The following is a 13,569-nucleotide window of genomic DNA, read 5'->3' on the forward strand; positions in this document are numbered from 1 at the left end:
ATGGCAGCACAGTAGGACTCCTGACCCAGATATAATAGGAACTGCAGATGCTGGAGAATCTGAGACAACAAGGTGTAGAGCTGGATGTACACAGCAGACCAAGCAGCAGAGCAAGAAAGCTGATGTTTCGGGTCTAGACCCTTCTTCAGAAAATGCTGAAGGTTAGAAAGTTTGTTAATCTGAACTCTTACCTCTCTATTTTTTTCCCGCTAAGAATCTGTGTTTAAGATTTTGTAATCAGACGTAATGGGAACTGTAGATGCTGGAGAATCCAAGATAACAAAGTGTGAAGCTGGAGGAACACAGCAGGCCAAGCAGCAAATGTGCTCCTGAGACGCTGCTTGGCCTGCTGTGTTCATCCAGCTTCACACTTTGTTATTCAAGATTTTGTGCCTAGGTACTTGTTGTAACTAAATTAGTGCTGTTAAGTACTGACTTGCAAAATTTTCCGTATGCTCATGTGAATACATGTGACAATAAAGCTAATTCTTCAATTAAAGCTTTAGGATGCCTTAGTGTCCTTTTTGTTCACAGTGAATAAAATCCATTGAAGGTGTAAATGACATTCAAAGCAGAAAGCCTAATTTGACCTATTCAAACTGTCTCATTGCTTGCACCTAAGCGTGGGTGTTAGACAAAGTCACTGGCCCTTCTATTTTAACGTCTCACTGAATGAAAGAATTGTTACAGTGCAGTGCAGCAGGAGACCGCTCAGCCCTGCACATTTGCACTGGCTCTCCAAATAAGCAGATCACCTAATACCGTTCTTCATTTTTTCCTGTAACCCTGCAAATACTTCTTTTTCAGGAAATTGTCAAATATCCAGACCATGGGAAGTAAAGAACATCTTTACATTAAAATGTTGGTCAGGCTGCATTTAGAGTAGAGATTGTAGGCAGGTGATGGTCAAGATGAAGAAAAATAATGTTTCAAAGTAATGTGAGTCTTTGGAATTCCCTTCCTCAAAAGGTAATGGATGCAGAGTTTCTAAAATTATTTTTTAGGTAGAGGCAGAGCCATTCTTGACGACCAGGGAATGAAAGATTATTGGGTGCATGCAGGAATGTAGAGTTGATGTTGAAATCAGGTCAGCCATGATCTTGTTGAATGGTGGAGTAGGTTTGAGGGGCTGAATGACCTTCCGTCTGTTCCTTGCCTGTATATGATGGGGACTGTGAGGGAGACAGCCAAGCCTCAGTGATTGCTGCAGTTATACGACATGTGAAGACTTACTGACCTTGTGCAAGATGATTCCCCTTCTTGTACCACTGCATCCAGGTCCCTAGCCTTGAAATTTAATATTAGATTCCATAGATATTGTCTTTGATGACATCTTCATATGTTCAGAGGGCCTCCTCTCCTGCTGAGACACTAGGCATCTCTTCTCATTCCAACTTCCAGTGCAGTGTTCAAACTTTTAGAACCTGTTGTATCCCCACTTGAGCTGTCCATCAGCCTTTGCTCTATCAGATTTTTTTTAACTTATGCTTTTATGGGATGTGAATTTCCCTGGCTTGACCAATATTTGTTCCCCAAGGGCAGTAAAGAGTCAGCCGTGTTGCTGTGGTTCTGGAGTCACACATAGGCCAGACTATGTAAGAAGGCAGATTTCCCTTCCTAAAGGACATTAGTGAAGCGAGAGGTGGGTTTCCTGACGATTGGTTGTGGTTCTCATTGGAGTCTTCTATCCCGAATATTATTGAATTTAAATTCAGTGTCTGCCATTACAGGATTTGAACCCAGGTCCCCAGAACATTATCGTAAATGAATAGTCTTGCATTAATATCGCTAGGCCATCGCCTACTCCTGCCATCAACTGCAAATCCCAGCACCAGATCAGCAAGAATGAATCCACACTACAAGAAACACAAGACAGTTTTAAACATTATAGGCTACCCAGCCACAATGTGTGTCCAATGAGGTGTGTTGCTCATGTTGAGTAGATACAAAGGTCATTCAGGTAGATTAACAATGTATCAAGATCCCCACAACCATTTCTGGATCTATCCCATGCAGGACCTGTTGTATAAATTTAAATCATGCCAAAGTTCTGAAATGCCCTGATCTTCAGCTTCCAAGTGTCCAATTTAATTAGTTAAGTGTTGAGCACCATCTAGTGTTTCACCCTTAAAGGATTTAAGTGAAAGTTTTCATTTTCTCACTTATTCAATGAGGCAATCAGTGAGCCACAGCTTTTATGTGACTTGTTTCCTTTGGTGAGTAAGATTCTACTGCGGCTTTCCTGAATTCCCACTCTGTTTTGAGGTAGATTCCCATGAACCTCGCAGAAACTATGAAAATTGAGATTACTTTGCTTGCCTTTGATTTGGTCTCAGCTGGGCGTTCAGCAAGATGAGACATTAGAATTATTTTCTGAATGAGATTCATACCAATCTTGACTAGTTAACTCTGTTTCTCTCTCCACAGATACTGCCAGACTTGCTGTGTTTCTCCAGCATTCTCTTTGCTCATTTCAGTTTTCCAGTTTTCAGGCTTTCTGGCCACAATTCCAATTTTAAACAGGGATACCTCAGCAAAGAAACAACTTGATTGGCCGCAAAACAGTTTGGAGTCTCCCGAGGTCATGAAATGCAATACATAAATGTGACTTATCATTTCTTTTCTGTTGAAGTTAGAAGAGAAACCATAACTATAAGCTGAGCTTTGCTAATGCCATGCTGGTACAGTCTTATTCGTTCAATGTATCTGTGGAGAGAGAAAACAACGAGATGTACATCACATAAACAGACCCTTCGGTCAAACTCATCCATGTCGACTAGATACTCTAAATTAATCTAGTCCCATCTGCCATCATTTGGCCCACGTTATTCTAAACCCTTCTTTTTCATGTACCCATCAAGTTGCTTTTTAAATGTTGTAATTGTGCCAGCCTCCACCACTTCCTCTGGCAGCTCATTCCATAATGCATCAACATTTGAGTGAGAAAATGGCCTCTGAGGCCTCTTTTAAATCTTTCCCCTCTCACCTTAAACCTATGCACTCAAGTTTTGGATTCCCTTAACCTGGCAAAAAGACTTTAGCTATTCATCCTATCCATACCTCTCATGATTTTATAAACTTTCATACAGTCACCTCTCAATCTCTGACAGTGCATGGAAAATAGCCCCAGCCTATCCAGCCTTGCCCTGGAGCTCAACTCTGGAAACATTCTTGTAAATCTTTTCTGAATCCTTTCAAATTTCACCACATCTTTCTATAGCACGGAGACTGGAACTGAATGCAGTATTCCAAAAATGGCCAAACCACTGTCCTGTACAGCTACAACATGACCTCCCAACTGCCGTACTCAGTGCACTGATTGGTAAAGGTAAGCATACCAAACACCTTCTTCACAGAACATAGAACATAGAGCAGCACAGCAGAGTACAGGCCCTTTGGCCCACGATGTTGTGCTGAACTTTTACCCTAAATGTAAGGTCTATCTAACCTCCACCGCTACCTTATACTATCATCCATACGCCTATCTAATAGCCGCTTAAATGCTCCTAATGAGGCCGAGTCCACTACCCTCTCTGGCAATGGATTCCACGCCCCTACCACTCCCTGAGTAAAGAACCTACCTCTGACATCTTCCCTATATCAACCTCCACTCACTTTAAAACTATGTCCCCACTCTATCTATACCTCTGATCATTTTGTACACCTCTATCAAGTCACCTCTCATTCTTAGTCATTCTAAAGAGAAAAGCCCTAGCTCTCTCAACCTTTCCTCATAAGACTTCCGTCCATTCCAGGCAACATCTGGTTAATCTCCTCTGCACCTTTTCTAATGCTTCCTCATCTTTCCTGAAGCGACCAGAACTGGACACAATACTCCTCTGATGTAGGGTCCAGGCCCAAAACATCAGATTTCCTGCTCCCAAGATACTGCTTGGCCTGCTGTGTTTGCGCAGCTCTACACCTCGTTATCTTGGGTTCTCCAGCATCTGCAGTTCCTATTATTTCTGATACAATACTCCAGATGTTGTCGAACCAGGCTTTTGTATAGCTGGCGCATAACATCATGGCTCTTGAACTCAATCCCTGTATTAAGGAAAGTTAACACACCATATGCTTTCTTAACAAATCTATCCACCTGGGTGGCTGCTTTCAGGGAACTGTGAACATGAGCCCCAAGATCCCTCTGCTCCTCCACACTGCCAAGAATCTTTCCATTAACCATGTATTCTGCTTTCAAGTTTGTCCTTCCAAAATGAATTACCTCACACTTTTCAGGGTTAAACTCCATCTGCCACTTCTCAGCCCTGCTCTGCATTCTATCAATGTCCCTTTGTAACGTAAAACAGCCCTCCGCACTATCCACAATGTGACCCATCTTTGCATCATCCATGAATTTACAAATCCATTCTTTCACTCCCTCATCCAAATCATTTATGAAAATCACAAATAGAAGAGGACCCAGGGCAGATCCTTGAGGTACACCACTTGTAACTGAGCACTATGTTGAATATTTTTCATCCACTACACCCTTTGTCTTCGAAGGGTCAGCCAATTCTTAATCCAGTCGCCACATTTCCCCCTATTCCATGCCTCCTTCCTTTCTGCATGAGGCTACCATGGGGAACCTTATCAAATGCCTTATTTAAATTCACGTGCACCACATGCATTGCTCTACCTTCATCCACGTGTTTGGTCACCTCATCAAAGAATTCAGTAAGGTTTGTGAGGCATGATCTACCCCTCACAAATCCATGCTGACTATCACAAATCAAACTCTACCTTTCCAAGTGATCATAAATCCTGTCTTTCAGAGCCCTTTCCAATAATTTGCCCACCACTGTCATAAGACTAACTGGCTTGTCATTTCCATGGTTATCCCTATTCCCTTTTTTGAACAAGGGAATGACGTTTGTCTCTCTCCAATGCTCTGGCACTAACCCATGGACAGTGACGATAAAAAGTTCATCGCCAAAGGCCCTGCAAACTCTACCCTCGCTTCCCATATAGTCCTTGGATAAATACCATCAGGCCTGGGGGGACGTATCTATCCTCAACTTCCTCAAAATTCCTAGCACATCTTCCTTACTAACAGTGACTTCCTCTAGCCTACCAGCCTATTTCACACTGTCATCCCCTAGAACTGGGTCCCTCCCAGTTGTGAATACTGAAGAAAAGTATTCATTGAGGACCACTCCTATCTCTTTAGGCTCCAAGCTCAAATTCCCTTTACAATCCTTGATCGGCCCTATCCTTTCTCTGGCCATTCTCTTATTCCTCATGTACTTGTAAAAGCTTTGGAGTTTTTCTTGATCCTATCCGCCAACGTTTACTCATGCCCCCTTATAGCTCTCCTTAGCCCTTTCTTCAGCTCCTTCCTGGATAACTTGTGTCCCTCTGGAGCTTTTTCCGTTCCTTGTTTCCTAAACCTTATATAAGAATCCTTCTTCCTCTTAACAATTCATTCGACCTCTCCTGAGAATCAAGGCTCCCTCACTTGACCGCATCTTCCATGTCTGCTAGGGACAAACATATCGAGCACATGCAGTATGCATTCCTTAAATAATCTCCACATTCTAATAGTGCTCTTCCCTGACAGCATCTGTTCCCAATTTATGTTACCCAGTTCTTGCCTAATAGAATTTTAAATCCCCTTCCCGCAATTATAAACTTTATCCTGCTGTATGTGCCTATCCCTTTCCATGTCTATTGTAAAAGTAACAGAGTTATGATCGCTACTTCGCCCGGTTCAGTGACCCTTCGTCAGAATAGTTTAACTGTCCTTTATTTTCTGGCGCTTGACTCAAAAATGGTGGTCTTAACAATTTTACATTGTTACAAACTGAGTTGACAAAATTGATTTTGTTTTTTTAAACTTGCTGTTCTGAGAAAAGAAATCACATTGCTGTTGAGGTGCACAATTAATATGGATTTTAATCACTTTGTTTTGCTCCTTTTGAAAGAGCATGGTTTGCTTTCTCTAAAAGACATCAACTGTGTAGATATCGTTTGGAGAGGGTAAGTAAGGATTTCTAAAATCAGAGTATTCAACAAGTATTAACATTTTCTGAAATGACAAATTGGGATGAGACATTCTGCAAAATTTTAAAAACAGTCTGCAAATATTGCAGCAATCATTTATTCAGCCTTGGGATAAAATGGTATTGGCCCTTGAGTTGAACAGAGTCTGAAAATAAAACAAAGTTTATTCATGAAAACCCTGGCCCAATTAACAGATTATTGGTTTAGACATGTTGAGTACCTCTTATTTTTCGATTATTTTACCAGGGTACCTCAAATAAGGAGCACCGGATTCCAATCTGAAAATGTCGCAAACATATTAGAGTATTACATTACCTCTTGAACTGGGAGCACTAATTCTCATCATCATGTTTACCTCCTCATTCTCCAAGAAAAATAATTTATAATTCACTTCATTTGTAGCGTGTAATTGAATCTGGCGCAAGAAAATCTTCCATTTGATCTCTGCCCTTCCTTGCTCTGTCACAAATATGGTTGCCATGGTAGACTTTGAGTTTCTGACGATATCAAAATAAAAAAAAATTCAGTTAATTAGACCTTCTAAAACTGCTTTGGGTCAAATTAAGTTGCTTCTGTCTTTAGTGAGAGAAGGGGAAGGAAGAGGAAAAATAGCTTTGTCAACAGAGCTGTAAGCAAAAGAATAGAAATGTAATGGAAAGCCATTATAATGTGGATGTTGCAATGAAACTCACTTATAGCTGGAGCACCTCAATCAGAAAACACTTATTTTTAAGTAGCAGAACGAAGATTCAAAAGAAAAATTCCTTCCTTTGGAGTCATGCAACCCTGCCCTATAGTGAATTTGTGATGCACCGAACCACATTCTAATGGGTAAAATTCCAAAGTCATACCACCTTCAAAACATTCACTCTGTTTTTCTCTCTCCACAGATGCTGCCTGATGCACCGAGCTTCCCCAGCATTCTGAGTGTTTGTTTCAAATTGACTTCATGGTTACTATTCATCTCTCCCTGTCACCCAGGGTCTACACCAAATCAATAGCTTTTGTGTTCATCAGACGTAATGTGGAGAATGCTTGAAGACAGGAACTGAAACAGTTTCATCAGCTCAAAACCCCTACCCCCAGCAGAGAAGAACGCAGTATGGCCAAAAAGGATAATCCAGGAAATTATAGGATACTGAAGGAATAGATTGATGGGACTGGCCTTCGCAGGGATCTTTGTTCATGCTCTGTAGCCATGGGTAAAGTCCAGAAGGGCAATAGGGATAATCGAGGAAATTATAGGCTGGTGAGACTTACTTCAGCAATAGGGAAATTATTGAGGAAGATTCTTAGGGACAGGATTTACTTGCTTTTGGAAAAAGGTTGACTTGTTAGGGATCGACTGAGGGTAGTTGTGGAGGGATTTTTTTTTCTAACTGGAGGTCTGTGACTAATAGTATTCCACAAGGATCAGTGCTCGGACCTATGTTGTTTGTAATATATATAATTAATTTGAATAAAAGTGTCGAGCCTCTGATTAGTAAGTTTGCAGACAACACAGAAATTATTTGGCATTGTGGCTAGTGGAGAAGGTTGTCAATAGATACAAAGAAAGGGCGAATGGTGTATAATCTGGCCAAGTATGAGGTGATGCATTTTAGGAGGTCAAATACAAGAGGAAAATATAAAATAAATAACAAGACCCTCAGGAGCCCAAATAAACAGAGGGATCTTGGGGTACAAGCCCATAGCTCACTGAAAGTGGCAACACAATTGGAAAACATAGTAAAGAAATCATATGGCATTTTGAGCTTGCCTTTACTGGTCAGCACATTGAGTCTCAGAGTTAGCATGTCATGTTGCAGCTGTATAAAACTTCAGTTCGGCAAATTTGGAGCATTGTGTACAGTTGAGTCACCACACTATAGGATGGATGTAGCGGCTTTACTGAAGGTGCAAAAAAAGGTCTACCATGATGTTGCCTGGATTGGAGTATATTAGCTACAAGGAGAGTTTAAACAAACTTGGATTGTTTTGGTTAGAGCACCAGAAGCTGAGGGTGCGACCTGGTAGAAGTCTGTAAAATTATGAGAGGCATATGTGGTGAGGATAGTTGAAGTCTTTTTCCCAGGGTGGGAATATCAAATATTATAGGGCATGAGATGGGTGTTCTGCTACTTAAAAATAAGTGTTTTCTGATTGAGGTGCTCTATAGTGAGCTATAGTCAGCTATAAGTGAGTTTCATTGCAACATCCACATTATAATGGCTTTCCATTACATTTCTATTCTTTTGTTTACAGCTCTGTTGACGAAGCTATTTTTCCTCTTCCTTCCCCTTCTCTCAATAAAGACAGAAACAACTTAATTTGACTCAAAGCAGTTTTAGAAGGTCTAATTAACTGAATATATATTTTTTTAATTTTGATATCATCAGAAACTCAAAGTCTACCATGGCAACCATAAGGTGAGATAGGTGTGCTAGGTGTCGAACATATGGCTAGGGGAGGTGGTAGAATCAGGTACAACAGCAATGTTTAAGGTTCTATATGAGACACACATGAACAGAAGGGAATAGAGAAATACTGACCACGTGCAGGTAGATAGAATTAATTTAGAATGGTATCATGGTCAACACAGGCATGGTGGGCTGAATGGCCCGTTTCTATGCAGTATTGTTCTATGTTCTATCTGGGATTTTCAATAATCTGCCTCCTCCATTGGAATAGAGACATTTCCTTGGTGGAGACATTATGTCTGATTAATGTCATTGGGTGGACTTTGAAAGTCAGTGTGAGACTCTCAGTATCATGGGACAAACAGTAGTAGAGTGCAATTAACTGAAACAATCACCAATTTATTTAATCATTCACATTAAAAACTGATAACAGATACCACGCTGAATGTACTTTGGGAGGAATGGAGGGCTGCGAGTGTGGATGGTGTGTTGGGAAATCCTGCAACGGGTTTACCTTTCCCCTATTCCCAGGCAGGAAGAGAGAGGGTCTTCAGACACACCATTCAGCTTTCTTTAAATAGATTTCATAAAGTACATACCACATACCTTATTGAGTTCCTTCCCTAGACAGTTCCAAAACTGCCTTGGCAAAACTAGATGACAGCAATGGAGCTAGAAAATCAGCCGGGATACCAGCTGCCTCCATACTGGTCCTCCCGGGTCCATGATATTCAGCCCTTTAGTAAAAGTTTAATAAAAGCCATCTTCAGTAAGGCTGCATAAACTCGGTTTCTTACACTCTAGGACCCAGGCTGGGTAGTTCTGCGACAGCTGGCTTACAATGCAGAATGATGCCAATACTGCATACTCACTGGCTGGGGTTACCATGAAAATCCTGCCTTCATCCCCTGGCCAGAGGCTTGGTGACTTTCATGTTAAACACACCATCATTCGCCTCACCCTCTCTAATGAGAGAGAGGGGCTGTGATGACATTTTACAGTCCATGATCGGGGCTTTCCCTCTCAGAATGGGTGAAGTGGGCTGAGACAAAAGAGAAGCAGGAAATGTTCTCACACTGAACAATCAGGCACAATAATAAATATTTCCCAACCTCTTATCACAATATGGCATTCCAGCCCATCACAGAAAAAAATGACTTGTCTGATTGCTGCAAAATAATATTCAGGAACCATTTTTCCAACACTACCATCTTCAGTTTAAAATGAATCTCATTACTCAGTACTATTAAGTACAGACCCACTGCAGACTTGATTTTATAGATTACAACTTCGAATGACTTTTAATGATCATACATTATGTGATTTTACTAGTTTTTCTATTAATAGAAATAGTCAAAGATTATCTTTCCTCAGTACGCATAATGCCACTCTCTGCCATTTATTTGGGTATAAATCAGTTACTGCTCTCATTAATTCTGTTTGTCCTTGGTGTGACTTTGGATTTTCTGACTAAGTGTATGATTAATTCAATCAGAAATGTGCAATAAATTATGAACAGCTTTTTGGCTTTACTTCTGTGTAGTAATCTTATTTATGAGCCAGATTGCTGTAGGAAATAACATGGTTTTTAACTGAATAAATTGCATGATCAGCAATTCAAAGCTAAGTTCAAAAAGAGAAGAATTTTATGACTTCTACTTAAGCTCATTCAAAACTCTGCTACCTTTACCCCAACACACGTCAAGTTCCATTTACTCATCCCTTTTGTGCATATTCACCTACACTGCCTCCCATTTGAGCAATGCCTTGATTTTAAAGTTGTCAATGACCTGATCCTTTACTATCTCTGTCTCTTCCTTCAGCACCAAGAGCCCTGTGTTCCTTCAAACATGGCCTCTACATAAGAACAGAAGAGCACAAGAATTCAGAGTAGGACTAGGCCATTCAGCCCGTTGAGCCTGCTCCACCATTTAATACGATTGTGACTGATCTCATCTCAGTCTCAACTCTGTTTTCCTGTCCATTCCTAGCCACTTAACCCATTACTAATTAAAAATTTGTCAACCACTTCCTCAAATTTACTCAAAGCCCCAGTATCTACCACATTCTGGGGTAGTGAATTCCACAGATTTGTGAGCCTTTGAGAGAAGTCATTTCTCCTCATCTCTGTTTTATTTCTGTCACCCCCTTATCCCAAAACTATGACCTGTCTTCCTAGATTGTCCCACATGAGGAAATATCCTCTCTATATTTATCTTATCAATCTTTTTTAGCATAATTTATACCAGAATTAGGTTTCCTCTCATTCTTCTCAACTCCAGAGAATATAGGACTAAGCAGCCCAATCTCTCCTTGTTGGACACACCCTCTCATCTCTGGAATCAATCTAGTGAACCATGTCTGGACTGCCTCTAATGCAATTACATATCTCCTCAAGTAAGGGAACCAATACTGTATGCAATTCTCTAGGCACGGTCTCAACAATGTCTTGTACAGTCGCAGCAATATTTCTCTTCTTTTTACCCCAATCCCTTAACAGTAAATGCCTACCTGGTCCTTCCCTCAATTTCATCATCCCATGATAATAGTTTGTGTGCTCAGTCATTTTGGTTCTTTTTGTTAATAAAGCTATTCAAGGATGTTGTTACAGACCTCTGGAGCAGGGGGAACTGCTACTATACCACAACAGCTCCTCTATTTTGGTTACAAACTCTGGAATTTATTTCACAAATCCATCCCCAATGTTAACGGCCCTTAACGTTTTTTTTTTAAAACCCAATCCAGTGACAAACCTTTTGGTACTCCTTACAACATCTCCTTCTTTGGCTCAGTTTTGGTCTTTTCTCTGAGACTTGGCTAGCTCAGTTGGCTAGATGACTGGCTCACAATGCTGAGTGATGCCAACAGCATGGGGTCAACTCCTACATCAGCAAAGTTTACCTCAAGGGTCCCACCTTCTCAATTTGTTAGAGATTCGGTAATACTTAGTTCCAGCTCTTCACCAGCCATCTTGCTCTCTTGGGCAAGTGAGACGGTGGCAATTCTCACAGTTTTCCCTGGTAACACATTTTTCAACTATATTGGGACATTTGTTATGTGAAGAACATGAGAAAACTGCAAGACTTTGTTGCTGTTAAACCTTACAGGTAATTCTGCTGTAATATGTGTTTTGTTAATGCGAATTGGCTGCAACACGTTTGATAAATAGCGGATGCTGTTTGGTTAAAGCAAACTTTCTGCTCTACACTATTGTGGTTTCCCTGTAATGCATTTTTCTATAGCGCAAGGTCACACAAGAACACAACTATCATGTAATAGGAGAACTAACTGTATTTGGACTTCATTGTCACTGTTGAGTATTTCACAATCTCCATAAATCGATGCGATAAATCCCAAGTTACTGCTAATAGTGCCTTAATTTCTATGTTACAGTAAATCGAAGTGTATTTTTCATTCCCAAATCACATTTCTCAATTTATAAAATAAGATTTTTGCACATACTCAGACTAACTGTAAAAGACCTTTCTAATGACTCCTGGTAATATACTGCATCATTTCTCTTTCTATATAGAGCATACTGTTCAGTTCATGGGAAAGTGAACACTAATTCTTTGGTGACTTAGCTGACATCAGTCCCACAAACTTGTAAGACTCTGTAAATTTGATTCTAAATTTAGGAAATTGTCAATTATTCTCACATCCGTGTCCACCACCCGAAAGCCCTTACTGCCAAATATAATGCAGAGGTTGAAGTTTTCCCTTACCATTGATGAATGTAAATCATCATGGAATCCATAATTAATTACCCTCAGGGAAAAAAAGATATTGTTATTTTTTTCCCTTGCAGGTGGAATGCTTATCATTATAAACACTACTTGAGAGCTTCCTTCAAGTGCATGATTAGTAAGAACTGATCAAGGTTACTGATGCTAGAAGGAGTGTTTCATCGTGCTTTATTAAGCTGTGAAATCAGAATAGAAAGCAAAGAGAGGGATGGTTTAGAAGTCAATTGCTTCACAAGGTCTGAGGTATTCTTTTTTCCCCAATCAAAATGATTTCAAAGAAGTAAAAAACTTCAAGCACTACTTAAGTGATCACCAGCTAAAGACAATATTGCAGTAATTTAGAATAAAATGCCCAGAATGTTGGTGAGCAGAGTTTAATGAGTCCTGAGGAAGGGTCACTGGACCTGAAACATTAATTCTGATTTTTTTCCTCACAGATGCTGCCAGAGCTGCTGAGATTTCCCACCAACTTCCATTTTTGGTCCTGATTTACAGCATCCGCAGTACCAGTAGTTTCTGGAAAAGTTTAGCAGATCCGGCAGCATCTGTGCCAAAAAATTTAGAGTTGACCTGTCGGTTCCAGTGAGCCGACAAAGGGTATGAGCAAAGGTCACCAAACCCAAAAGGTTAACTCTAAATTTTGATTCACAAATGCTGCTGGACCTGCTGAGCTTTTCCAGGGACTTCCGTTTTTGTTCCTGTGATGATATATCCCATTTTCGGTCTGGGTTCAGTTCTTGATGTAACAGGGGAGAGTGGTGATTATGAGAATCATGCATGCCAGCCCCCATAAAGAATTCATCCACCAGGGTTATTGGCTTCCAACGTTGCCTGTGGGTAATGGGGTAAGGTCAACCTCAGCCCTCCTATATTTTGTGGCAGTCGCAGAGAAAACAGTGAAGGAAAAAACAGGTTTCTCACACTCACCCCTCATTCCCCCATGTGCTCCTAATGTTCCATTCATTCCTGCCTTATTTCATTCCAACTCTTACACTACCTACACTTCCATGGCCTCCCCATCCTCCAAGCCAACCTATGCCTCTCTAATTGCGCCTCACACCTTCTGTAATGTTCTATGTCCATCTAAGCACATCGAATGTCTACTGGAATACCTCCATGGTATGTGACCAGCTAGCTCAGAACTGGTCCTTAGAGTCAGGAGAATCCCTGATCTCCTGCTTATATCTGTCAGCCAGGACCCACTGATTGGCCCAGGTTAACTGCCCCACTCAGGGGACTCATGATCAATGAGGTCCTCGTGAATTGAATATCCTTTACTGTCACGTACATTCAAAAGAAAATGCAGCGAAAGATGTGCACAGTTGCTTGTACATAAGCAACATTTACAGAACTAAGTAAAGGAAGATAACTTAAAGTGAGTCCAACTTTCCTGCTATACCACCACCAGTCCCAGTCCGGGGTTT

At 40.7% G+C, this 13,569-nt stretch overlaps 1 protein-coding gene and 1 long non-coding RNA gene across 3 annotated transcripts in view; one reads left to right on the top strand and one right to left on the bottom strand.

Annotated features, from left to right (window-relative positions):
- The window catches only part of LOC125460708 (uncharacterized), a 53,359-nt gene extending 43,569 nt beyond the window's left edge, over positions 1-9,790 (top strand). The window contains exon 4 of the long non-coding RNA XR_007249321.2: positions 6,891-9,790. This is a non-coding gene — a long non-coding RNA (uncharacterized LOC125460708). The remainder of the gene's footprint in view (positions 1-6,890) is intronic.
- LOC125460853 (monocarboxylate transporter 2-like) overlaps positions 1-13,569 on the bottom strand; it is a 318,309-nt gene that overhangs the window by 90,680 nt on the left and 214,060 nt on the right. The window lies entirely within an intron of this gene.

Source organism: Stegostoma tigrinum, chromosome 18, assembly GCF_030684315.1.
Source record: "Stegostoma tigrinum isolate sSteTig4 chromosome 18, sSteTig4.hap1, whole genome shotgun sequence".
Taxonomy (NCBI): domain Eukaryota; kingdom Metazoa; phylum Chordata; class Chondrichthyes; order Orectolobiformes; family Stegostomatidae; genus Stegostoma; species Stegostoma tigrinum.